We start from the raw sequence: 26,001 nt of genomic DNA on the forward strand, positions 1-26,001 counted from the left end.
GGAGAACGTACTGGTCGTAGCAAACACCCGCTTCCAACAAAACCAAGAGAAGACAACACATGGACATCACCAGATGTCAAACTGATATCAGACTGATTATATTCTTTGCAGCCAAAGATGGGGAAGCTCTATACAGTCAGCAAAAACAAGACTAGGAGCTGACTGTGGCTCAGATCATGAACTCCTTATTTCCAAATTCAGACTTAAAGAAAGTTGGAAAACCACCAGGCCATTCAGGCATGACCTAAGTCAAATCCCTTATGATTATACAGTTGAAGTGACAAGTATATTCACAGAATAAGATCTGAGAGAGTGCCTGAAGATCTATGGATGGAGGTTTGTGACAATGTACAGGAGGCAGGGATCAAGACCATCCCCAAGAAAAAGAAATACAAAATGCCATCTGAGGAGGCCTTACAAATAGCTGAGAAAAGGAGAGAAGCTAAAGGCAAAGAAGAAAAGGAAAGATATACCCACCTGAATGCAGAGTTCCAAAGAATAGCAAGGAGAGATAAGAAAGCCTTCCTAAGTGATCAATGCCAAGAAATAGAGGAAAACAACAGAGTGGGAAAGACTGGAGATCTCTTCAAGAAAATTAGAGATACCAAGGGAACATTTCATGCAAAGATGGGCACAATAAAGGACAGAAATGGTATGGACCTAACAGAAGCAGATGATATTAAGAAGAGGTGCCAAGAATACACAGAAGAACTATACCAAAAAAAAAAAAATACATGATCCAGATAACCATGATGGTATGATCACTCACCTAGAGCCAGATATCTTGGAATGTGAAGCCAAGGAAGCATCACTATGAACAAAGCTAGTGGAGGTGATGAATTCCAGTTGAGCTATTTCAAATCCTAAAAGATGATGCTGTGAAAGTGCTGCACTCAATATGACAGCAAAATTGGAAAATGCAGCAGTGGCCACAGGACTGGAAAAGGTGTTTTCATTCCAATCCCAAAGAAAGGCAATGCCAGAGAATGCTCAAACTACCGCACAGTTGCACTCGTCTCACACACTAGCAAAGCAATGCTCAAAATTCTCCAAGCCAGGAGATATGAACAGTAATACATGAACCATGAACTTTCTGATGTTCAAGCTGGATTTAGAAAAGGCAGAGGAACCAGAGATCAAATTGCCAACATCCGTTGGATCATTGAAAAAGCAAGAGAGTTCCAGAAAAACATCTACTTCTGCTTTATTGACTACACCAAAGCCTTTGACTGTGTAGATCACAATAAACTGTGGAAAATTCTTAAAGAGATGGGAATACCAGACCACCTGGCCTGCCACCTGAGAAATTTTTATGCAGGTCAAGAAGCAACTGGGCATGTTAGAACTGGACATGGAAAAACAGACTGGTTCCAAATCGGGAAAGGAATACGTCAAGGCTGTATATTGTCACTCTGCTTATTTAAATTGTATGCAGAGTATATCAAGTGAAATGCCAGGCTGGATGAAGCACAAGCTGGAATCAAGGATGCCAGGGGAAATATCAATAACCTCAGATATTCAGATGACACCACCATTATGGTAGAAAGCAAAGAAGAACTGAAAAGCCTCTTGATGAAAGTGAAAGCGGAGAGTGAAAAAGTTGGCTTAAAGCTCGACATTCAGAAAACTAAGATCATGGCATCTGGTCCCATCACTTCATGGCAAATAGATGGGGAAACAGTGGAAACAGTGTCAGACTTTATTTTTCTGGGCTCCAAAATCACTGCAGATGGTGACTGCAGCCATGAAATTAAAAGAAGCTTGCTCCTCAGAAAAAAAGCTATGACCAACCTAGACAACATACTAAAAAACAGAGACATTACTTTGCCAGCAAAGGTCTGTCTAGTCAAAGCTGTGGTTTTTCCAGTGGTCATGTATGGATGTGAGAGTTGGACTATAAAGAAAGCTGAGCGCTGAAGAACTGATGCTTTTGAACTGTGGTGCTGGAGAAGACTTTTGAGAGTCTCTTGGACTGCAAGGAGATTCAACCAGTCCATCCTAAAGGAAATCATTCCTGAATATTCATTGGAAGGACTGATGCTGAAGCTGAAACTCCAATACTTTGGCCACCTGATTCAAAGAACTGACTCACTAGAAAAGACCCTGGTGCTGGGAAAGATTGAAGGCAGGAGGAGAAGGGGATGACAGGATGAGATGGTTGGATGGCATGAGTTTGAGTAAGCTCTGGGAATTGGTGATGGATGGGGAAGCCTGGTGTGCTGCAGTCCATGGGGTTGCAAAGATTCGGAGATGACTGAACTGAACTGAACTGGGTGTATAGGTGCTTGTCAAAGTCAAGAGGCAGAGAACCTGGGCAGTGAGTGTAGATAGACAGAGGGTGGGAAGAGCCAGAGAGAGAACAGCCGGAGAGACAGGAGGATACTAGAACCTGCCCCCAGGGCCTCTTCCAAGCCCTTGTGCTGCCTCCACTGCCCCCACTCACTGCCCCCAGGTACTTGTAGAGTCTCACCCTGCAGCCAGCCCTGCTAGCCTCTCAGTGCTGCCACCACTGCCCCTCTGGTCACTTCTGGAAGTTCAACTGAAGAAAGGGCTTCCTTGATAACTCGGTTGGTAAAGAATCCATCTGCAATGCAGGAGACCCTGGTTCAATTCCTGGGTCAAGAAGATCTCTTGGAGAAGAGATAGGCTACCCACTCCAGTATTCTTGGGCTTCCCTTGTGGCTCAGCTGGTAAAGAATCCGCCTGCAATAAGGGAGACCTGGGTTTGATCCCTGGGTTGGGAAGATCCCCTGGAGAAGGGAAAGGCTACCCACTCCAGTATTCTGGCCTGGAGAATTCCATGGACTGTATAGTCCAGGGAGTCGCAAAGAGTTGGACATGACTGAGCGACTTTCACTTCACTTTAGGAAAGACAGTGGAGCCAGCAAGCCCAGACAGCACTTTTCAGAAAGACAGTCAGCTGGAAGGAAGAAATCAAGTAAAATAGCAGTAGCAGGAAGGACATGCGACTATTCCTTAGAAGATGAGTGATATTATAGCAATTTGCATGGAGGAGGATATCATCCCATACAAGAGAAACTGTTGTTACAGGAGAGAGAGGGGCACTTGAAGGCTTGAGGTCCTTGAAAATAACGATGACCCTATATGCGAGACAGCAAAAAGAGACACAGCTAAAAAGAACAGACTTTTGGACTCTGTGGGAGAAGGCAAGGGTGGGATGATTTGAGAGAATAGCACTGAAACATGTATATTACCATATGTGAAATAGATCGCCAGTCCAGGTCTGATGCATGAGACAGGGCGCTCAAAGATGGTGCACTGGGACTACCCTGCGGGATGGGATGGGGAGGGAGGTGGGAGGGGGGTCAGGATGGGGAACACATGGGGAACCCATGGCTGATTCATGTGAAAGTATGGCAAAAGCCACTATAACACTGTAAAGTAGTTAGCCTCCAATTAAAATTAATTAATTAATTAAAAAATAAATAAAAGCACTAAGAACATAAAAAAAAAGATTGGAAGAGCTGAGATCTGGACCCAAGATGGAGGGGGCGGTGGCCTTCCAGCCATCTCGGAAGGATGGAGGAGGAAGGCAGTGGATAACAATTACTGATGCTCAATTACAGGCAGTGCTGGGGGCCAGCATGAGGATTCATTCATCCAGCAAATAACTGCTGAGTCCCTACTCTGCCAGGTTCGGCTCTGAGTGCTAGAGATAGAGCCCTGAACGAGTGAGACACCAATTCAACCCCTGCCCTCATGGAGCTTTCCGCCTAGGGCAGGAGGCGGTCCCAAACAAAGGAACAGTGACAGATTGTATGAGACTTGAGTGGCTCCCTGGAGGAAAAAAGTGTGGCGAGGGGGAATGAGAGGGAGGCCGGAGTTGGATGGGGAGGGATGTGGCAATTTTCAGTAGAGATATAGGTGCTAGTGTATATGTCAAGAACCAGGAAAGAACTCTACAAGATGAAAATATGCCTTACATTCTAAAGTGTGAGAATGAAAGTTTCAGTTGCTCAGTCATATAGGATACTTTGTGACCTCAGGGACTGTAGAACACCAAGCTGCTCTGTCCATGGAATTCTCCAAGCAAAAATACTGGAGTGGGTTGCCATTTCCTTCTCCAGGGGATCTTCTCAACCCAGGGATCAAAGCTGGGTCTCCTACATTGCAGGCAGATTCTTTTCCATAAAGTAAGGTCTTCAAAATTAAAATTTAACATAACAATATCATAGGAATTTAGAGAGAGAGAAGCAAAAAAAACAAAAAACAAAAAACACATAATCCTTCCCTCCTAACTTAGCAGCTATCATCAATGAGTATATTCATTTTTGTATTTGCGTCATTGTCACATGGTTGAAATCATAGCTCACACACACATTTTCTTTATCTTTGCCATTTCCTTGTATCATGGGAGCCAGACTATTATACAAATAGATTGTTATACAAGCCATTATGTGCCTTGCTTTCTAATATAGTATATTTTAGAGATAATCTCCCCACCAGTATAACTCTTTTAATGATGAGCCCAAAGGCCACATACAAATATAAAAGTAAACATGTATATATTTTGGTATCTTTTGTTTTTTACACCGTTATATAGTATTTTGGGCTCTTTATCTATTTGTATAATAATCTAGTTACCATGTTACAAGGAAATGGTAGAGATAAAGAAAATATATGTGCATATGCTTATGTGTGTGCGTGTGTGCGCACCCGTGCATGCTTTCATTTCCATTTGCCTAAATTATCTCTGGAAGGAACATAAGAACTTCACAAAGACAAGGTGTCCCAGGGGAGAGGAACTGGGCAACCAGGGAGCAAGAACAACTTTTCACAGATTAACTTTGTTCTGCTTTTGAATTTTGAACCATCCAAATATATTGCCATTAAAAAAAGTCATGAGGAAAAGTTACTCCAAGGCTGCTCGCTGCAGCTTTCTCATCTGGAGAAATATCCACGAAGGCTTTGGAGGTAGCATTTGGTGAGGCAAGCACGGAGTGCAAATGTGGTGGGATGAACATCTAGAGGTGATGGACTGGGAGCCAGGGCAGCGGCCAAGCAGGTGGGGAGAGGGGACACAAGTGCCCGCAGAGGGACGAAATTGATAAGACATCTGATGGGTTCCTTACTTGGCTATTTTAAAGCCTGTTGGATTTTGTTACGCTTTGGTGGTGTTGTGTAGTTGCCAAGTTGTGTCTGACTCTTTTGAGACCCATGGACTGTATCCCGCCAGGCTCCTCTGTCCATCGGATTTCCCAGGCAAGAATACTGGAGTGGGTTGTTAAACCTTATTATTTTTAAAATAAAAGCTGTTTCAAAAAGAAACGAGAATTGATTTGCGCACCAACACCTCCCTCCCCTCTCTCCCCTTAGAGACTGTCAGCCGGTTTTGCTGGGTCCTTACATATAATAACATTTTGCTTCATCATCTCCCTCCATCTACTGATTTCCATAAAAAGCTTTCAAATTATTAAGTAATGAAGCTCTAAATGACCTGGAGGAGGGAGAAGCCAGCTGCCTCAAGGTGCTCAGCACGTTAGCATCAAATCAGTTTCCAGAAGTGTCGATCTCTTAAACGGTGCTATTTAAATGCAAAGGAACAGCTTGATCAGCTGTAAAGCTTAACTCTTTTCATTCCTGAGCCCCCCAGATACTCACAGAGGTTTGGGGAGACACTGGGGACGGAAGAGAAATTGTGTGTCTAGTGGATATGGAAGGGGTATCCCTACCAGGAAATTAGGGTCACACACACACAGCTGGGCTCTGCCAGACTTCCCCTGGGCTCTGCCAGACTTCCCCTGGCAACAGAAGTTTCCCTGACAGTAAAACTCCCCTTCTAGTTATTACTGTAACATCACAGAGCAGGGGCTAAATGGTGGTGTGGTGGAATAAGGCAGACCCAAGTCCATTTCTTGGCTCTGCCATTTATGTGCTGTGTTAGTTTGGGGAAGTTGCTCATCCTTCCTGAGCAGATATCTCAGTGTGTAAAACATGTATTTATTGAGTTCCTTCTATGGTCAGAAACTGCGCTGGGCAAGGGGCATGGGGCCAGTGGACAAGTGACACAGTCCTGCTCTTGTGAGGCGTGCCCACTAGTGGGTGAAGATGGTGATGGGAGGGCAGCCATTTAAGATACAGCCATCCCAGGAACTTCCGTGGCAGTCCAGTGGTTAGGACTCTGTACTTTCACTGCCGAGGTCACGAGTCTGATCCCTGGTTGAGGCAGGAGACAGATGGGCCCCAGGCTGAACTGTCTTCCCTGTAGAAGAAACGCCATAATAGCAGGAACTCCATAAAAGCAAGATGATGGAAGAGGCTGGGCCCTGCCCAGATGAAAGACCACATATTTCCCATTTGCGAAGTTAAGGAGAGCTTCCTGACCACACATGCGCAGAAAGGCTCCTTGGAGGTCAAAAGAGAGGGGGGCGTCACCTCGTAGTAAGTGATGTCAAGCTGCCCATAGGCCTCTTTGTTGGAGTCCATCTTGGCTAAGAGATGTGGAGGCACACATGGGAGGACTTTGAGATAAACCAAATAGGACTCAGGACCAGGCAAAGCAAGATGATTGGTCAAAGGAAACCAGGAAGAAAGGCCCCATAAAAGTGATTCAAACTACATGAGGGTATGATGTGCTCTCTGAGCCTGCCTGTATGTCTAGCCACACCTACTCATTTTCCTCCTAATAAACACTTTACTTGCTTCACTATTTTTCATTGTTTTGTGGTAATTCATTCCTACACAGCTGATGAGCCAGGGCCTTGTCACTGGCGCCTGGCCCCTGGTGGTCTAGTGGTAGGATGTGGTGTTCTCACTGCTGGGGCCTGATCTCCGTCTCCGGCCGGGAACCAAAATGCTGCTTCAAGCTGATGTGGGCTGAGCCCACGTGAGATCATGGTTAGGGAACTAGGATCCTGCAAGCTGTGTGACCAAGAATTTTTAAATGAAGTCAAGTACAGCCATTTCAGGGGAGCTGCCCTGCGAATCCTGTATCTCAACCTCTGAAATGGACTAAACCACCAATATTCCAAGCAGTTAGCAAGAATGTTGAAAGGACGGGTTTCACTTTTACCTAGTGACCACTTCACCTGAGCTAGGAATCTAGCTTTGCTTGTCAGCACCAATGAACTCTCCTTACAAGTAACTTTCTTCTTTTTTTCCAACAAAAACCCTGATTCTCTCTCTTATAATTAGGACACTATTTGGGTTTCTACCTGAATCTGTATGTTCCAAACTGTAATTCTCTGATCCTAAATAAATGCTTTGCCTCTTGAGTCAATTTCTTATTTTTGAGGTTGATGCTGTTTCTGGGCCATAGGGCAGTGGACACAGCAATACAGACCCTACTCTTGTGGGGTGTGTCCTCTAGTGGGTTAATAGTAACCTATGAGGACTGAGTGAGATAAATGTAAGTAAAAGACAAGGTGAATGGAAAGGAAAAGAGAAGTCATGATTACTTAGTTATATTTCAATGTCTCTACCCCCGCTTCTTTCAGTAGAATCTCCCACTTCTGCCTAATCCACCTTTCAGCCTAATCTCCTCATTACCTGCCATGCCCAGCTTCTTTTCAAGACTTGTGAGTCCCTTTGCCTGGCATGTCCTTATCTTGGCCCCCTCGAGCAACTCCTCCATGGAAAAAGTCTTCCTTACTCTTTTGAATAGAAACTTACATCTTTAGGATGTACAACATAATGTTTGCACATAGTAAAACATGATAGACATAGTAAAATGATCATTGCAGTCAAGCTGATTAACATATTCATCTCCTCACATAGGTCTTTTTCTTTTAGTCATGAGAGCAGCTGAAGTCTACTCTCAGCAAATTTCCAGCATATAAAATAGTACTGTTAATGACAGTTATCATGTCATACATATATCTCTAGATTAATTTCCTACACGTTGCGACATCCAATTGCAACTCTGTGTCTTTGAACCAGCATCTCCCCATTTCTCTACCCCCCTTGCCTCTGGCAACGCCTTTTTGATGGCCGCAGATTCTCAGATCATCCTTTTCCATGATTTCAATCATGTGATTATCTGCTCACTTCACGTGCTCAGTTATGTGTCTTTCCCTCCAGAAGGTGTCTAGTAAAGCACCCATCTCACAGCAGATGCTTGATTAGATATACTGAGTGAATGTTGAACAAATGAAAGTATTTATTCCCAAATATTTTACACATGAAATATGAGAAGATCTAGAAATTATTATTGCCACCTAAAGAACTTTGTGGTTCATGGAACTTAGTGATTTTCACGCCATGGACCGGTTACAGGTTTATGTATTAATTCACAGCAGTATAGTTACTGGATGCTTCCTGACATTCTTCTGTCTCAGAATGAGGTCTGAGGAGCCCTATAGATCTGTGAAGATGTTGTTGGGGTCTCTAAGTTCTCTATGGGAATGTAAACATGTTTTATTTTTATGGTAATTTAAAAAATCAATTCAAGAATATTACAGGGACTTTCCTGATGGTCTCGTGGTTAAGATTTCGCTTTCCAATGCAGAGGGTTGTGGATTCCATCCCTGGTTGGGGAGTTAAGATCCCACACGTCTCAAGGCCAAAAAACAAAAACAGAAAACAGAAGCAATATTGTAACAAATTCAATAAAGACTTTTAAAAACAGTGGTCCACAATTAAAAAAATTAAAAAAAAGAATATTATAGATGATCTTGAAGATCTTATAACGAAGAACTGGCTGGCAATTTCAGTAGCCAGGCTGCATTTAAGTTTACATCTATTGCTGCTCCCTCCAACTTGACTGTGGGCTAGTGTAGTGGACTGTCTTTCTCTGCCCAGGTCCCTCTTCAGCTGCTGAGAAAGATGCTAAAAGGTAGCCCTTAGCTGTCAGTTCTTTTGGAGAGATTGTGTTGCTTGGATAAAACTGCTTCATGTGATGCTGGCAGAAGCCTTCTGTGGGCCTACAACTCAGCTTCTCCCTCTGCCTGTTTCTGCTCCGTCCTGCTCCCTTCCACAGAAGTGGTTCCCAAGAGCATTCCCTGACAACTTCAGCTAATCTTGACTCAAGTCTGCTGCCCAGTGACCCCAGCTGCTATAGTCAGTGGCTAAAAAGTTAACAAGTCAATGACATTCTCACCAGGTAAAGCCCAAATGACATGTGTGATGTTGGTGGATGGAGAGCAGTGGGAGAAGTGAGTAAGGCCAGAGGACCAGAGCTAGTGCACAGGTTCACCAAATGCCCACGGCAGGGTAGTCAGCATCAAATCTAGATCGTGAACAGTCATTTAATTTCAGCAAACGGCATCACCCACTGCACTAATGCAATGCTCCTAATTAGCATTTTAAAAGGTTCGTAGCTTTGTATGTATTATTATTATTGTTATTTTGCTTTTATAGTCATGGGAGAGCTATAAGCGTAGGGAGTTAATATCTAGTTATCTTTGCCCATACTTAAATAATATGATGATGAATATAATTATAATTTAACCCTAAGGGTTTATGAGCTTATATGTGCTCTTTAAAAGAGGTCCATACATTACTCCAGTTTGGAAATTCTCCAATTTTGCAACAGCATGGTATGAAGAGCTTTTTAATTTTGGAGGCTCTGAGGTTTAACTGTGCAATCTTGGATATATTATTATGTGGGCCTTGATTTTCTTATCTCTAAAATGGGCTAGTGAGATCTACTTTATAGGCTGCTTGCAAGATATAAATGAGCTATCATTGAATGTAGAATGCTTGCACAATTTCTGATACTCAGTAAGTGCTTAATATATGGCAACAGGCAGGAAAGGCCTAACAGTAAAGAAAGCACTTCTTTCCATGCCCTTTCCAAACTGGAGAAGCTCTGCTGTCTGCCTCCATCCCTGGAAGACAGCAAGAAGATCCAGTTTTAGGAAAGTGACTTCCAACAGGGAGTCTGAGTTAAATTTGTTTAAAAGCTAGCCAGCAAGCAAGCAGTAAAGCCCAACGGCCTCAAGTGAAAGACTAAAAATGAAAACCATGGTCTGAAAGGATGCCTGCACCCTAATGTTCATAGCAGCACTGTTCACAATAACCAAGACACGGAAGCAACCCAAATGTCCACTGACAGAGGAGTGGACAAAGGAGATATGGTATTCATATACAATGGAATATTAGCTATAAAAAAGAATGAAATGTCGTTTGCAACAACGTGGATGAACCTAGAGACTGTCATACTGAGGGAAGTAAGTCAGACTGAGAAGATGAAATATGGTATGACATCACTTATTTATGGAATCTAAAAAAATGACACAAATGAACTTATTTACAAAACAGATTCACAGACTTACAGCAAACTTACAGTTACTGGCGGGGCGGGGCGGTGGGGGGGGTGGTAAAGGACAGTTAGGGAGTTTGGGACTGACATGTGCACACCGCTGTATTTAAAATAGATAACCAACAAGGACCTACTGTATAGCACAGGGAACTCTGCTCAACATTATGTAACAACTTAAAAGTGAAAACAGTTTGCAAAAAAAAAAAAAAAAAAGATACATGTATATGTATAACAGAATCACTTTGCTTTATACCTGAAACTAACATAACATGGTTAGTCAACTATCCTCCAATAGCCGTAAAAAGGTATTTTCTGAAAAACATAAAAATATTCCCTAAAATAAAAAAACAATAAAGCAAAGCTAAGAAGAGCTATGGCCTAGATTTAAATTCAGAGAATTTTACATTCAAGGACCACTCAATCAATGAAATAAATATCCTGTGGTAGGCTAATTAATGGCCCCCCAAAATACCCAATTTCTAATCCTGGGAAACTTTAGATGCTGCTTTTTGTGTCCAAAAGGACTTTGCAGATGTGATTAATGGTCAGGAGATGGGGAGATTATTCTGGATTTACAGAGTGGGCCCTAAATCTCAATGTCCTTAGGAGAGGGACACACAGAGAGTTTGATTACAGAAGATGAGATGGCCATGTGAGAACAGAAGCAGAGACTGGAGTGATGTGGCCACAAGCCAAGGGATGCCAGCAGCCACTGATATCCTAGAAAGGATAAGAAGCCTCCCGGAGCCTCCTGAAGAAGTTAAGTTGGCCAGCACCATGATATTGAGACTCATTTTGAACTTCTGACCTCCAGAACTATAAAAGAATAAACTTGTGTTATCTTAAACCACTAAATTTATGGTAATTTATTACAACAACAATCAGAACTAATATAATTCCTATGGGCCCTACTTTGCCCTTTCAATTAGTGAGTCTAATGAAAATGAAATAACTAAGAGCAGTCAGTAGAAGGGAGGAGTGGAAGTGGCACAGCTGTTAGGTTTTAAACAGCTGATCTGAATCCTGTCTCTCCATATTCTGGCTGTGTGACCTCAAGCCCATCAGTCAGCTTTTCTGAGCCTCACTTCCCTCATTTCTAAAATGCGACTGTTAACTCACATTGTGAGGACTAAATATTTATGAACCATAAATTTATGTGAACAGTTTTCATTATTATTGTTTTAGAAAAATCCAAAATGAAGATTGTAATCAAGGTGCCACCTCTTTGGAAGATGGCCTAGTGAAGTGTAAAAGGTACATTTACGGATATACATTGGATTTAGGCCAGGGCTTTGGAACACAGTGCTGGAATATCTCAGTTCTTAAACCTCTGTCTGTAGTTCCTGCTGAATTTCACCACTTGGCCCACCTGCAACTCCTTACTTTTACAAGCTAGGCTGAGTGTGGAGATATTGCCACTTAGGTATCTCTCTGATGTGATGTTTTATCTTCTTTAAAAGAAAATATCAATAATCCAATCATCTCTAACTATTGGGCAATTTTTCTGTACTTCTTGTTTTCTGAAGGATAAATCATGGAAATAATTCATTTCCGTGTTCAGCTTGAAGCCGTAACAATAAAAACAACTATTATTTTTCAAACTCAAGACCACTCACACATCTACAGTCCATCTTCATGAGCATAGCACAATTTTCCATAGCAGAAGGGAGAAAATAAATAGCTGAGAAGTTTGAAGCTGGATCCTGTCAACAATTTTTTTTTTTTAACCATTTGTAATTCAGTTGAGCATTTCTTTACTCAGGTAGGAAGGAAAGAATTGCTGTTTTGACAGAAACTATGTGTAGTTTTCATATGAGAAACTTTTATAATGGGTTTTCCTTATTACAAAAGTGTGTTCATTGTAGATCATTTAGAAAATGGAGAAAGAGGGAAAGAATAATATAAAAACAACCAGTAATCCCACCACCCACTGATAACCACTGCTACTTTTTCCATTTTAAGCTGAAAAAATCCACTTCAGCGTGCTAGAGTGTGACATTTATGGAATCACCGAAGCAGCTTAGTTCCAATGATAATAGGAGCCTGGATTCTATCTTCTTCCATGTAGCTGGGCCCTGCTGTGAGTGAGTAGACCTGGCCTAATAAAACTCACAGCCTGTGTTCAGAAGTCATAGGGAACAGCTTCCATCAGCTGCACTACAGAAAGGGTCCCCCTCGAAGCCTTTATATTAGTGTAAGAGCCTTCTAGCTTCCATTTTATTTTCCCACTCCCTCCTCCAATCCATCATGGGGCCCTTTCTAAAGCACTCATTTGACCAGGCTACTCTACTTTTTGAAATTCTTCCTCTGCCTTTAGGAATAAAGTCCAAATTTTTTAGCATGGAACACAAAGCTTCATACTTTGTCACTGCTCACTCCTCCAGCCTCCTATCCATCTTCATCCTCAACTTTATCCTTCTCACCAAACCAGCCATCAAGTTCTGGGTGGATAGGTACCACACTGGATATATTACATACATTATCTCATCTCTATGCCAACAGTCCAATAAGATGGGCTTGATAGATGAGGAAACTGAGGCTCAGAGAAACCCAACAATTCTCTCTCTTATCTATGCACACAGCTAACAATCAGAGGAGCCAGAATCTGAGCCCAGGGTCCTCTGATGTCAAAGTATCAGGTGCCTGATACTTTGTATCTGATGCTTAAGTATCAGGATGGTTTTAGAAAAGGCAGAGGAACCAGAGATCAAATTGACAACATCCAATGGATCATTGAAAAAGCAAGAGAGTTCCAGAAAAACATCTATTTCTGCTTTATTGACTATGCCAAAGCCTTTGACTGTGTGGATCACAATAAACTGTGGAAAATTCTGAAAGAGATGGGCATACAGACCACCTGACCTGCCTCTTGAGAAACGTATATGCAGGTCAGGAAGCAACAGTTAGAACTGGACATGGAACAACAGACTGGTTCCAAATAGGAAAAGGAGTACGTCAAGGCTATATATTGTCACCCTGCTTATTTAACTTCTATGCAGAGTACATCATGAGAAACACTGGGCTGGAAGAAGCACAAGCTGGAATCAAGATTGCCGGGAGAAATATCAAGAACCTCAGACATACAGATGACATCACCCTTATGGCAGAAAGTGAAGAAGAATTAAAGAGCCTCTTGATGAAAGTGAAAGAGGAGAGTGAAAAAGTTGGCTTAAAGCTCAACATTCAGAAAACTAAGATCATGACATCCGGTCCCATCACTTCATGGGAAATAGACGGGGAAAAAGTGGAAACAGTGGCTGACTTAATTTTTCTGGGCTGCAAAATCACTGCAGATGGTGATTGCAGTCATGAAATTAAAAGATGTTTACTCCTTGGAAGGAAAGTTATGACCAACCTAGACAGCGTATTAAAAAGCAGAGATATTACTTTGCCGACTAAGGTCCATCTAGTCAAGGCTATAGTTTTCCAGTGGTCATGTATGGATGTGAGAGTTGGACTGTGAAGAAAGCTGAGCACTGAAGAATTGATGGTTTTGAACTGTGGTATTGGAGAAGACTCTTGAGAGTCCCTTGGAGTGCAAGGAGATCCAACCAGTCCATCCTGAAGGAAATTAATCAGTCCTGGGTGTTCACTGGAAGGACTGATGTTGAAGTTGAAGCTCCAATACTTTGGCCACCTGATGCACAGAACTGACTCATTGGAAAGGACCCCAATGCTGGGAAAGATTGAGGGCGGGAGGAGAAGGGGACGACAGATGATGAGATGGTTCGATGGCATCATTGACTCGATGGACATGGGTTTGCGTGGATTCCGGGAGTTGGTGATGGACAGGGAGGCCTGGTGTGCTGTGGTTCATGAGGTTGCAAAGAGTCAGACACGACTGAGTGACTGAACTGAACTGAAGTGATCAGGATACCTGTCTCCCTACTGAATTGCTTATAGTTTCTAAGGTAGATATGCTTTATTTCAGGCTTTCATACCTTTGCATAAACAACCATCTCCCTGAGGTGTCTTTATCCCTTTCTCACTGGATAATGCCTCCTTGTCCATTAGAATGGAGCTCAAGGCTTCAGTTTGGTGTAACTGCTCCTCTCTGTGCTTCCAGGGTATCCTATGTTGACCTCAGTCATGGGACCTGCCTCACTGAACGGCATTTGCGGGCCTGCGTGTGTGCTAAGTCGCTTCAGCCTGCAGTTAGCCTTGTCCATATCAAGTATCCCTTCCTCCCACTTCCAATGCCTCCAGGGGGTGCAGCTGTGTCTTGTTGTTTGGGCCCTCAGTCTTGTCTGACTCTTTGTGACCCCGTGAACTGCAGCACGCCAGTCTTCCCTGTTCTTCACCATCTTCCTGAGTTTGCTCAAACTCACATCCATTGAGGCAGTGATGCCATCCAACCATCTCATCCTCTGTCACCCACTTCTCTTCTTGCTCTCAGTCTTTTCTGGCATGAGGGAACTTTCCAAAGAGTCGGCTCTTCACATCAGGTGGCCAAAGTACTGGAGCTTCAGCATCAGTCCTTCCAGTGAATATTCAGGATTGTCATTCATTGGTATATCCCTCTACCTGCTTCTCTAGCCCACGATTTGGCACAAGAAGATAATAAATGTTTGTTTAATGAATGAATAAGCAGCAGATTCTAGAGCCTTTAGATAGGCTTCAACTGATCAAAACTTGGTTTGCTTATAATATTCCTGCCACAAGCGGCTCAGGGAAATAAGGTAAATGACACCCAGAAAAAAGCTCTTCTCTGCCAGATTTCTTGCTGGACTGGAGCCAGAAAACAGAGCCCATCATTTGTAACTAACTGCGGATCCTCAGTGTGCAGAAGGGAGCTGGTCTTCCCCATCTTTTTTTGTTACATTTAATCCTTGTCACCTAGCTCTTTTGTGATCCAGGTAAGGTCAAGTGGCAGGTAAAGTGAAACAGAATATGCCACCCTGAAATATGTCTCTCTGGCATAAGGATTATTTTGAGCTCATTATTTTGAGAAACCACAGACACAGGAGAAGCTTTGCAAACAGAGTAGAGGTTACCCTTTTGTAAGAGAAATTTACATTAGAAAGGGAAGAGCGCTATTACTAGAGATCACTTTTCCACCCGAGGACTGATGTGCATGGCAGCACAGATTCTGTTTACCATACCCCTCCTCTTTTCATCTTCCTGTGAGCTGTCTCTCTCCCCTTTGAAGGCTCCAGACCCTTATCCTTTCCCTTGGCTCAGGATAATAAATATATAAGCCTCAACTACCTGGCTGCCTTTTGAGTCTCAAATCTTTCTGGGGCCCCCGTTATGTAAGTACACGTATATACCCATGTATGTGATTAAAATTGTTTTTTTTTTCCCCTCTGCTAATCTGTCTTTTATTATGTAAAGGGGGGGGGGTCTCAGCCAAGAACCTAGAAAGGTAGAGTGAAAACTATTTTTCCTCCTTTGCAGAGAGGAGGAATTTCTTGGCTGGCTTTGAAAATTCTTGAGAAGCAAAGAACAGAAAGTCGAAGGGAAAAAACTGTGCAGCATCTATACAGATTGGGATGGGGAGTTGGCAGGCTAGGGGACTGGAGGTGAAAGTGGAGACAGGACCGCGGGAACTCACTTAAATTTTCACATTCACAAAAGCCTCACATTATAGAGTCTGGCATGATCTCCAGAGTTACAGAGATAACACCAATAGAACTGAATGAAGAAGCTCTTCTTAAAACTCTTAACATTTCCCACTACTGACCGACCCCATCGATGGTGAAGTACAAATGAATATTTTTATAACTCTTGTAAATTATCTTGAGATTAACATAGTTCCATTGCATGAAAGTTTTGTATTAAAGCAATACTCCAATTTTATCAATCCTGTTATAGCATCTTCTCCACTTTCTAATACACCAAGAGCTTTTATAAAAAATGGAGGTAATGGCTGTGTTGGAGGATCTGAGTGAGACCCCTACATCTTAGGTGGTAGTTTGTTTGATTTTGAGAGATAAGTAAAGGCTGGTGGTTCAATAATGGATCAGATTTATCTGACTCATGAGAGTTGATTACGTACATCTCTTTCCAACTCTGTGTTCAGCAACATCACACAAGTAGCTTGATATTGGCTGCATTGGGAATATTTACACCATGGAAATCAGCAAACACTACAAACCAGAGTTTTCTTTTTCTCCAAAGAACCAACTGCTAATCATTTACTAGCCCATCCTTGGTGGCAGCAGGCAGCCTTAAGCTGGAGCCAGTGGTATTTTTCTGACCTAATGATGGTGAATATGAGGGAGGAAGAACTCAAGACACTCACTGGGTGTCAAGATATAGATCCTTGGGCAAGGGCTATGTGTCAGTGCTCCCCGAACTGGTTGTGCTTCAGAATTCACTGAAGACTTTCCCAGTCTACTGATGCTCAAGTCCGGCCTCAGAGCTACTGGATCCAAATCTCTGGGTGGGGCACAGAAGGTTTCTAAATGTTCTCAAAATGATTGTGGTCAATGAAATGGCATATGGGGACCTTTGCTGTGTGTCTCAAGACACTAAGGCACCGCAAGATGATGATAAGGTGCAATTTCTGAGGACACAGACTTCCTAAACAGGTCTCCTGTCTCTTCACATAAGGCTTGTGTCACCTGTCATAGTTCGATGGGATCTGGGTTATGACGATGAGAAAGAGAATGATACAGGGCCTGAACAAGGAAGAGATTGGAATGTTATGAGGAAAATGTAGTTTGGAAAGATTTTTTTTTTTTTTTTGAGTGCTTACATAAAGCTTTGCCAGAGGTATTTATTTTGAGTTTAGTCCATTGTATCACTTGCTACTGAGTTCCTGATGGACTTCACAAGGTAATAAAATATCTTATGAGGCCGATATAACTCCAGTTCCCATTGCAGTTGAAAGTAATCTTAGTCCCAGCAAAAACTGCTGACTTGGGTTGGAGAAAACAGTGATCTCAAGGCCAAAACCTTCAATGAGGGCTGGCAGTGACCAGAAGGTTGGTAGGTAGCAGAGGCCAGGGGGACAGAGGCTGGGTGTGAGGAGCCTTGAAGGAGCATGGTTTTTTCCATAAAGTGGGATGTGAGGAGGTGATGGAAACAAGATAAAGCCTGACCCGTCCTTCTGCTTTGAGTTATGTAGGATGCAGGGGGACAAATGCCCTTCCCTTGGGAGGTTGGGAAGGCACACACAGAGACCAGGTTTTTTATTAGGGGGAGATGGAGGGAGAGTTGTGTGATGAGGTTACGGATGTAAAGGAGCTCTGGAGGACACATTAGGACCATCCAGATATTTCCCACTGCTTGAAAGTGTCAGGAAGTCTCCCCAGAGTGGGATCTGGATTTCGCTACCATGGTTGTCCTGCTATATATATTGTATATCAGTTGCATCATTTATCACACTGCATTGTAATTTTTAAAAACTGGGTTTATGTTCTATGTCCAAATTCCAGGTGCAATGAAAACAGCCTAGGTCTTGAAATGTAGCAGGCCTAGGTTTGAATTCCAATTCTTTTTTTCTAACTATGAAGTTTTTGGCAAGTCATTTCACCGGTCTGATCCTCAGTTTATTCATACATAAAATGAGTACAGTGACTCTATCTACTTTTGAGTTACAATGGAGAATAAATCAGATATTGTCTGGAAGATTCCACTGTATTGTTTGAGATACAATAGGCTCCAATAATACTTAGCCCTCCCTCCTTGACTAAATCATCTTCGGTTCTTCATGGTCTGACACCATTCATGGTTTCATGAAGGTGCACAAAATATGTTGGTAGATTATGAGCTGGTTAAAGGAATGAATGGGTAAGTGAACAAAGGAATTAATTAATTAATGCTAATTTTAAGAAAGATAGGTTATTGCAAACATTGAAAGTTGAAAGGACTCATCCATGGCAGAAGGAACTTCTCTTGCAGTTCAAGTATTTAGCCCAGGCCAGATCTTCTGTCCTGTTTTGAGGTCAGGGCCATTCCTTTGTCCTGACCTTGGCATAATGAGGCATGAAAACTTGTAGCTTTTTTTTCTATTTTAATCCTTCTCTCCATTTAATGGGCTATATTTCCTCTGGAAACAGTAGGGTGAACATCACCAAGATAATGGGTAATAACATTAACATTACCACCACTGGCATGATCCAGATATTATTCAATTAAAGTAATAACTCCTAATGCAGGATGAATTGTTTTTATCTTGAAAATCTAATTCAGCCATCAGCTCACCATCATATTCAGATGACACAAATTACCTTTAAGTCATAGATCTGTAATGTGATATTGAAATGGAATTCTAATTATATTTTATGATGTTATATTATAGATGTTTTTAAGGTCAGAGTGTATAGCTTGTTATGTTTTCATTTTCTATCCCAGGCAATTTAAAGTCCTTTTCAAATATATAATGAACAAAAATTAGAAAATTTGGGGAGCAAAATCACTTCAAAGAAGTGCTTAAAACAACCTAACAGTGTCACCTTTGAAGGTAATAATAAAAAGACTATCATTGTTACTTAACTTTTATACTGCCTTCTGAAGACAGAGATGTGGAAGAACAGTCACCTTCCAATAGCGGAATTTAAGAGCTTTGTCACCTAGGATGTTGGCTGGACCATGTCCAGCGAGTACCTGTCCTTTCCTGGCCCAGCACCTTGATTTTGGTGGTATGTGCAGAGGTTATCAAGAGGAAATGGTTCCTACTACCAAATTGTCAAGATGTAGAAGAAATACTCAACAGTGAGAAATAGGACAGTCAAATGGACTTTATGTATCTATGAGGGCTTGGGTCTGAGCCATCAGCCCTGGGTCAGGAAGATCCCCTGGAGAAGGGAATGGCAACCCTCTCCAGTATTCTTGTCTGGAGAATTCCAAGGACAGAGGAGTCTGGCTGGCTACAATCCATGGGGCCGCAAAGCATCGGACACAATTCAAATACACACAGACACAGGAGTGCTTTGGTAGCACAACAGCCATATGTTGTCAAGTCTTTTTGAGAAGCCATAATCTTAACAGAATATGAAAAGGAAAAAAGATAGGACACTGAAAGATGAAGTTCCCAGGTGAGTTCAATTCAGTTGATCAGTTGTGTCCAGCTCTTTGAGACTCCATGAACTGCAGCATGCCAGGATTCCCTGTCCATCACCAACTCCTGGAGCTTGCTCAAACTCATGTCCATAGAGTTGGTGATGCCATCCAACCATCTCTGTCCTCTTCTCTTCCTGCCTTCAATTTTCCCAGCATCAGGGTCTTTTTCAATGAGTCAGTTATTCCCATCAGGTGTCCAAGTATTGGAGTTTCAGCTCCAGCATCAGTCCTTCCAATGAATACTCAGGACTGATTTTCTTTAGGATTGACTGGTTTAATCTCCTTGTGGTCCAAGCAATTCTCAAAAGTCTTCTCCAACACCACAGTTCAAAAGCATCAGTTCTTTGGTGCTCAGCTTTCTTTATGGTCCATATCTCACATCCATGCATGACTACTGGAAAAACCATAGCTTAGACTAGATGGACCTTTGTTGGCAAACTAATGTCTCTGCTTTTTAACATGCTGTCTAGGTTGGTCATAGCTTTTCTTATAAGGAGTGTCTTTTAATTTCATGGCTTAAGTCACCATCTGCAATGATTTTGGAGCTCAAGAAAATAGTTTCTCACTGTTTCCATTGTTTCCCCATCTATTTGCCATGCTAGTGGAGGTGATGGAATTCCAGTTGAGCTATTTCAAATCCTGAAAGATGATGCTGTGAAAGTGCTGCACTCAACATGCCAGCAAATTTGGAAAACTCAGCAGTGGCCACAGGACTGGAAAAGGTCAGTTTTCATTCCAATCCCAAAGAAAGGCAATGCCAAAGAATGCTCAAACTACCACACAATTGCACTCACCTCACATGCTAGTAAAGTAATGCTCAAAATTCTCCAAGCCAGGCTTCAGCAACATGTGAACTGTGAACTTCCAGATGTTCAAGCTGGTTTTAGAAAAGGCAGAGGAACCAGAGATCAAATTGCCAACATCCTCTGGATCATCGAAAAAACAAGAGAGTTCCAGAAAAACATCTATTTCTGCTTTATTGACTATGCCAAAGCCTTTGACTATGTGGATCACAATAAACTGTGGAAAATTCTGAAAGAGATAGGAATACCAGACCACCTGAACTGCCTCTTGAGAAATCTGTATGCAGGTCAGGTAGCAACAGTTTGAACTGGACACGGAGCAACAGACTGGTTCCAAATAGGAAAAGGAGTAGGTCAAGGCTGTGTATTGTCACCCTGCTGTTTAACTTCTATGCAGAGTACATCATGAGAAACACTGGGCTGGAAGAACACTATGCTGGCAAGTTGGAATCAAGATTGCCTAGAGAAATATCAATAACCTCAGATATGCAGATGACACCACCCTTATGACAAAAGCTGAAGAGGAACTAAAAAGCCTCTTGATGAAAGTGAAAGAGGAGAGTGAAAAAGTTGGCTTAAAGCTCAACATTCAGAAAACGAAGATCATGGCATCTGGTCCCATCACTTCATGGGAAATAGATGGGAAACAGTAGAAACAGTGTCAGACTTTATTTTGGGGGGCTCCAAAATGACTGCAGATGGTGATTGCAGCCATGAAATTAAAAGATGCTTACTCCTTGGAAGGAGAGTTATGATCAACCTAAGTGAAAGAAAGTGTAAGTGAAGTCGCTGTCGTGTCCGACTCTTTGCGACCCGTGGACTGTAGCCCACCAAGCTCCTCCGTCCATGGGATTCTCCGGCAAAAATAGTGGAGTGGGTTGCCATTTCCTTCTCCAGGAGATCTTCCCAACCCAGGGATCGAACCTAGGTCTCCCATCTTGCAGGCAGATGCTTTAACCTCTGCACCACAGTCTCCCAGAAAACCTCCTATAGAGAGATAGAACTTCAGATCCAAGTACTAACATCAAAGATTTCAAGGGAGGAAAGGAAGCCAGGTTGAAAGAAGAGGGGGAGGAGGTGGGAGACAGAAGGTGGGCGGCTGCGAAAGGGGTGGCCTTACAGACGACTCCTGCCACCTACAGATACCCAGGCATTATGGGGCTTTTCCCTGGGCCTCCAGAGAAGGGAGGACTGGAACTCAGCCCTACCAGAAATCAGACCAGACCAGAACCAGAATTCAAGTTCTCTGCCAAGAGGAGGTGATCAGTCTCCAATCCTCAGCTCAGGCTGAGGGCCCTTCGACCAGATTCCTGCATCCAGGACTAGGGGACTAGAAAAACTGGGAAGGATAGGAAGGGTTAAGGAGAGGAAAGAGAGAGAGAAGGGGAGAGAGGTCAATAAAGTCTCTTGTTCCTTACCAGTCGGGGCACTCTGGCCAGTTGTCCATGTCAGGAGGAGACCAGGGACAAAAGGGTCCCAGTTGCGGCTGCTGGGTCTGGTCCATTGGCAGGCAAGCTGGCCCCTGAGTACCCCGAGTGGTCAGGATGTCAGTCTCAGAGAAGAAGAGTCCCCGCCAGAGCTGCCATTTGTTGCAGGAAGGCGGACCCCTTCCAGGGCCCGAAACTGGGCTCTTGTCTAACACTTGGAAATGAATTGTCTGAGGAGACACATGTGCTGACAAAGCAAGAGATTTTATTGGGAAAGGGCACCCAGGTGGAGAGCAGTAGGGTAAGGAAAAGCATATTAAAAAGCAGAGACATTACTTTGCCAACAAAGGTCCATCTAGTCAAGGCTATGGTTTTTCCAGTAGTCATGTATAGATGTGAGAGTTGGACTGTGAAGAAAGCTGAGCACTGAAGAATTGATGCTTTTGAACTGTGGTGTTGGAGAAGACTCTTGAGAGTCCCTTGGACTGCAAGGAGATCCAACCAGTTCATTCTAAAGGAGATCAGTCCTGGATGTTCTTTGGAAGGAATGATGCTAAAACTGAAACTTCAATACTTTGGCCACCTCATATAAAGAGTTGGCACATTGGAAAAGACTCTGATGCTGGGAGGGATTGGGGGCAGGAGGAGAAGGGGACGACAGAGGATGAGATGGCTGGATGGCATCACCGACTCGATGGACATGAGTTTGAGTGAACTCTGGGAGTTGGTGATGGACAGGGAGGCCTGGCATGCTGCGATTCATGGGGTTGCAAAGAGTTGGACATGACTGAGCGACTGAACTGATGGGATCAGATGCCACGATCTTCATTTTCTGAATGTTGAGTTTTAAGCTAGCTTTTTCACTCTACTAATTTCACTTTCATCAAGAGGTTCTTTAGTTTCTCTTTGCTTTCTGCCATTAGGGTGGTGTCATCTGCATATCTGATGACCCAGGTCAGCAGCTGCCCAATATACTACTGGAGAAGAGTGGAAAAATAGCTCCAGAAGGAATGAAAAGGCAGAGCTAAAGTGGAAACAATGTCCAGTTGTAGATGTGTCTGGTGGTGAAAATAAAGTCTGATACTGTAAAGAACAATACTGCATAGGAACCTGGAATGTTAGGTCCATGAATCAAGGTAAATTGGAAGTGGTCACAGGAGATGGCAAGAGTGAACATCAACATTTTAGGAATCAATGAACTAAAATGGACTGGAATGGTGGAATTTAATCCATATGATCATTATATCTACTACTGTGGGCAAGAATTCCTTAGAACAAATGGAGTAGCCCTCATAGTCAACAAAAGAGTCTGAAATGCAGTACCTGGGTGCAATCTCAAAAATTACAGAATGATCTCTGTTCGTTTCCAAGGCAAACCATTCAATATCACAGTAATCCAAGTCTATGACCCAGACACTAACACCAAAGAAGCTGAGGTTGAATGGTTCTCTGAAGACCTACAAGACCTTCTAGAACAAACACCCCCAAAAGATGTCCTTTTCATCATAGGGGACTGGAATACAAAAGTAGGAAGTCAAGAGATACCAGGAGTAACAGACAAGTTTGACCTTAGAGTACAGAACAAAGCAGGGCAAAGGTGAACAGAGTTTTGCCAAGAGAATGCACTGGTCATAGCAAACACCCTCTTCCAACAACACAAGAGAAGACTCTACACATGGACACCACCAGATGGTCAATACTGAAATCAGATTGATTACCTTCTTTGCAGCCAAAGATGGAGAAGTTCTATACAGTCAGCAAAAACAAGACCAAGAGCTGACTGTGGCTCAGGTCATGATCTCCTTATTGCAAAATTCAGACTTAAATTGAAGAAAGTAGGGAAAACCACTAGGCCATAAGCAAAGTAATGCTCAAATTTCTCCAAGTCAGGCTTCAACAGTATGTGAACTGAGAAATTCCAGATGTTCAAGCTGGATTTACAAAAGGCAGAGGAACAGAGATCAAATTGTCAACATCTATTGAATCATAGAGAAAACAAAAGAATTCCAGAAAGACATCTACTTCTGCTTCATTGACTACACTAAAGCCTTTGACTGGGTAGATCATAACAAACTGTGGAAAATTCTTCAAGAGATGGGAATACCAGACCACCTTACCTGCCTCCTGAGAAACGTGTATAGAGGTCAAAAAGCAACAGTTAGAATGGGACATGGAAAAACAGACTGCTTCAAAACTGGAAAAGGAGTACGTCCAGGTTGTATATTGTTACCCTGCTTATTTAACTTATATGCAGAGTACCTCATCCAGATAATGAATCTGCTTGTTTAACTTATATGCAGAGTACATCATCTGGATAATGCTGGGCTGGATGAAGCACAAGTTGGAATCAAGATTGTCAGGAGAACTATCAATAACCTCAGTTGTGCAGATGATACCACCATTATGGCAGAAAGTGAAGAGTACTAAAGAGCCTCTTGATGAAAGTAAAAGAGGAGAGTGAAAAAGTTAGCTTAAAACTCAGCATTGAGAAAACTAAGATCATGACATCTAGTCCCATCACTTCATGGCAAATAGATGGGGAAACAATAGAAACAGTGACAGACTTTATTTTCTTGGGTTCCAAAATCACTGCAGATGGTGACTGCAGCCACGAAAAGACACTTTCTTCTTGGTAGAAAAGCTATGACAAACCTCAACAGTGTATTAAAAAGCTAAGACATTACTTTGTCAACAAAGGTCCGTATAGTCAAAGCTATGGTTTTTGCAGTAGTCACGTATGGATGTGAGAGTTGGACTATAAAGAAGGCTGAGCATCGAAGAACTGATGCTTTTGAACTGTGGTGTTGGAGAAGATGCTTGAGAGTCCCTTGGACTGCAAGGAGATCCAACCAGTCAATCCTACAGGAAATCAGTCCTCAATATTCATTGGAATCACTGATGCTGAAGCTCCAATACTTTGGCCACCTGATGTGAAGAACCGACTCATTGGAAAAAACCCTGATGCTGGGAAAGATTGAAGGCAGGAGGAGAAGGGGACGACAGAGAATGAGATGGTTGGATGGCATCACCAAATCCATGCACATGAGTTTGAGCAAGCTCCAGGAGATGGTGAAGGACAGGGAAGCCTGGCATGCTGCAGTCCATGGTCTCACAAAGAATCAGACACGACTGAGCAACTGAACAACAACATATCTTAACAGAATTTTGCCTGGGAAGCAGGTAGTTGAAGCAAGGGGGTGTAGCCGAATGGTTTTAATGGACAGAGTCATGGAGCTCTTTTAGTCAAATGTATTCACCTCCATTAAAAGGACAGACTTGCTTTGTAGTAGCCATCATGTCAGCTGGCTACTCTTTTGAGGCAAGAAGACCTTCACAAATTCCTTTTCTTTAACCACCGTCTTTCTGGAGACCATGCTAGACACTCCCTCTTATCTATATCTTCCTTCAGCCAGGCTACAGTGCTATACAGATAGGTGGCACCTCTACAATATATATTTGACTTTAGAGGACATATCCCAGTTGTGATGATTGGAATTTGGTCATCACCCGCTCACAAGCAAATCTCAGGGGTCCTTCTGTGCTGGTTCTGAACTCCTTCAGCTCTTATGGGGTGCTTGCCTGTTCTCAGGCAGTGGTCCCTTGCCTTGCCTGATACATACTGTCCATCCTTTCAATTAGGCAGAGAGGCTAGGACTTGGATAGCTTTGCCTTTACAGTCTGAATTTAACTGTTAAATTTTTCTAGCAAAGGATGAATTTTCCTGCTGTTTTTCAATAAAGTTGGACGCGACCACAAAAGGTAGGAACATTGCAGTGAGAAAGAAATAGGAAGGTGCCATAAATTGATGTGATGAAGAAGAAATCTGTATTTATTTGGGTTCTTCCAAGTGAGCTAGATAAAATGGCATCCAGCACAGATGGCAGTGAGTTGGGGACAGGCTTGGGAGCAGGGTAACTTTCTGCACCCACACAGCAGGAAAAGCCCTAGGAGGTGGGAACGATTCAGGGAAAGCCCCAGGGGAGGGCAGCTTCCTCTTCAGCTGAGATGGGGCTCAGTTGCCTCCCTTCCCACCTAGTGCTTCGTTCATTTCCCACAGCCCAGAGCAGAATTCAGCCTTCCGCTGCTGAGAAACAGCACAGTTATTCTATCCAAACTGTCAACAGTCAGAGCTCATTTCCACCTCGCCTGCAATTGGGTTTGCAGTTTGCTTTGCTGGGCTGTTCCTAATCTGTCCTGAGACCATCACACAGCCTTCCTTGTGGCACTGAACCGAGCCAACGGTTGGAGGAGGCATGGCTTGGGTCACATTTCACAGGTCCCTAGGCAATCCCGTTGCCCACTTGTCACCAGGGCCAGGAATATATTGGCTGCCAGGCTGTGCCTAGCACCCGAATGCTCCTGGAACAAATGTCAGTCTGATCCAGGACTGACACCTCACTTATTCCCCACTCATTTATTAGGTGTCTACTATGTGGGCCAGGTGCTGGGAACACAGAGATGATTAAGACACTGTGGTTCCTGCCCTCAAGGAGCTCGTATTTTATCAGGGGGACAGACGGTACACATGACGACAAGTCAG

The 26,001-nt window shown here is 43.0% G+C and overlaps 1 protein-coding gene and 1 pseudogene across 1 annotated transcript in view; both read right to left on the reverse strand.

Moving 5' to 3' along the window:
- The window catches only part of SPON1 (spondin 1), a 313,267-nt gene that overhangs the window by 36,022 nt on the left and 251,244 nt on the right, over positions 1–26,001 (reverse strand). The gene's annotated exons all lie outside the window — the stretch shown is intronic.
- The window catches only part of LOC132657872 (pyruvate dehydrogenase E1 component subunit beta, mitochondrial-like), a 61,757-nt pseudogene that overhangs the window by 13,134 nt on the left and 22,622 nt on the right, over positions 1–26,001 (reverse strand).

This window comes from Ovis aries, chromosome 15 (genome assembly GCF_016772045.2).
Source record: "Ovis aries strain OAR_USU_Benz2616 breed Rambouillet chromosome 15, ARS-UI_Ramb_v3.0, whole genome shotgun sequence".
NCBI classification, from domain to species: Eukaryota; Metazoa; Chordata; class Mammalia; order Artiodactyla; family Bovidae; genus Ovis; species Ovis aries.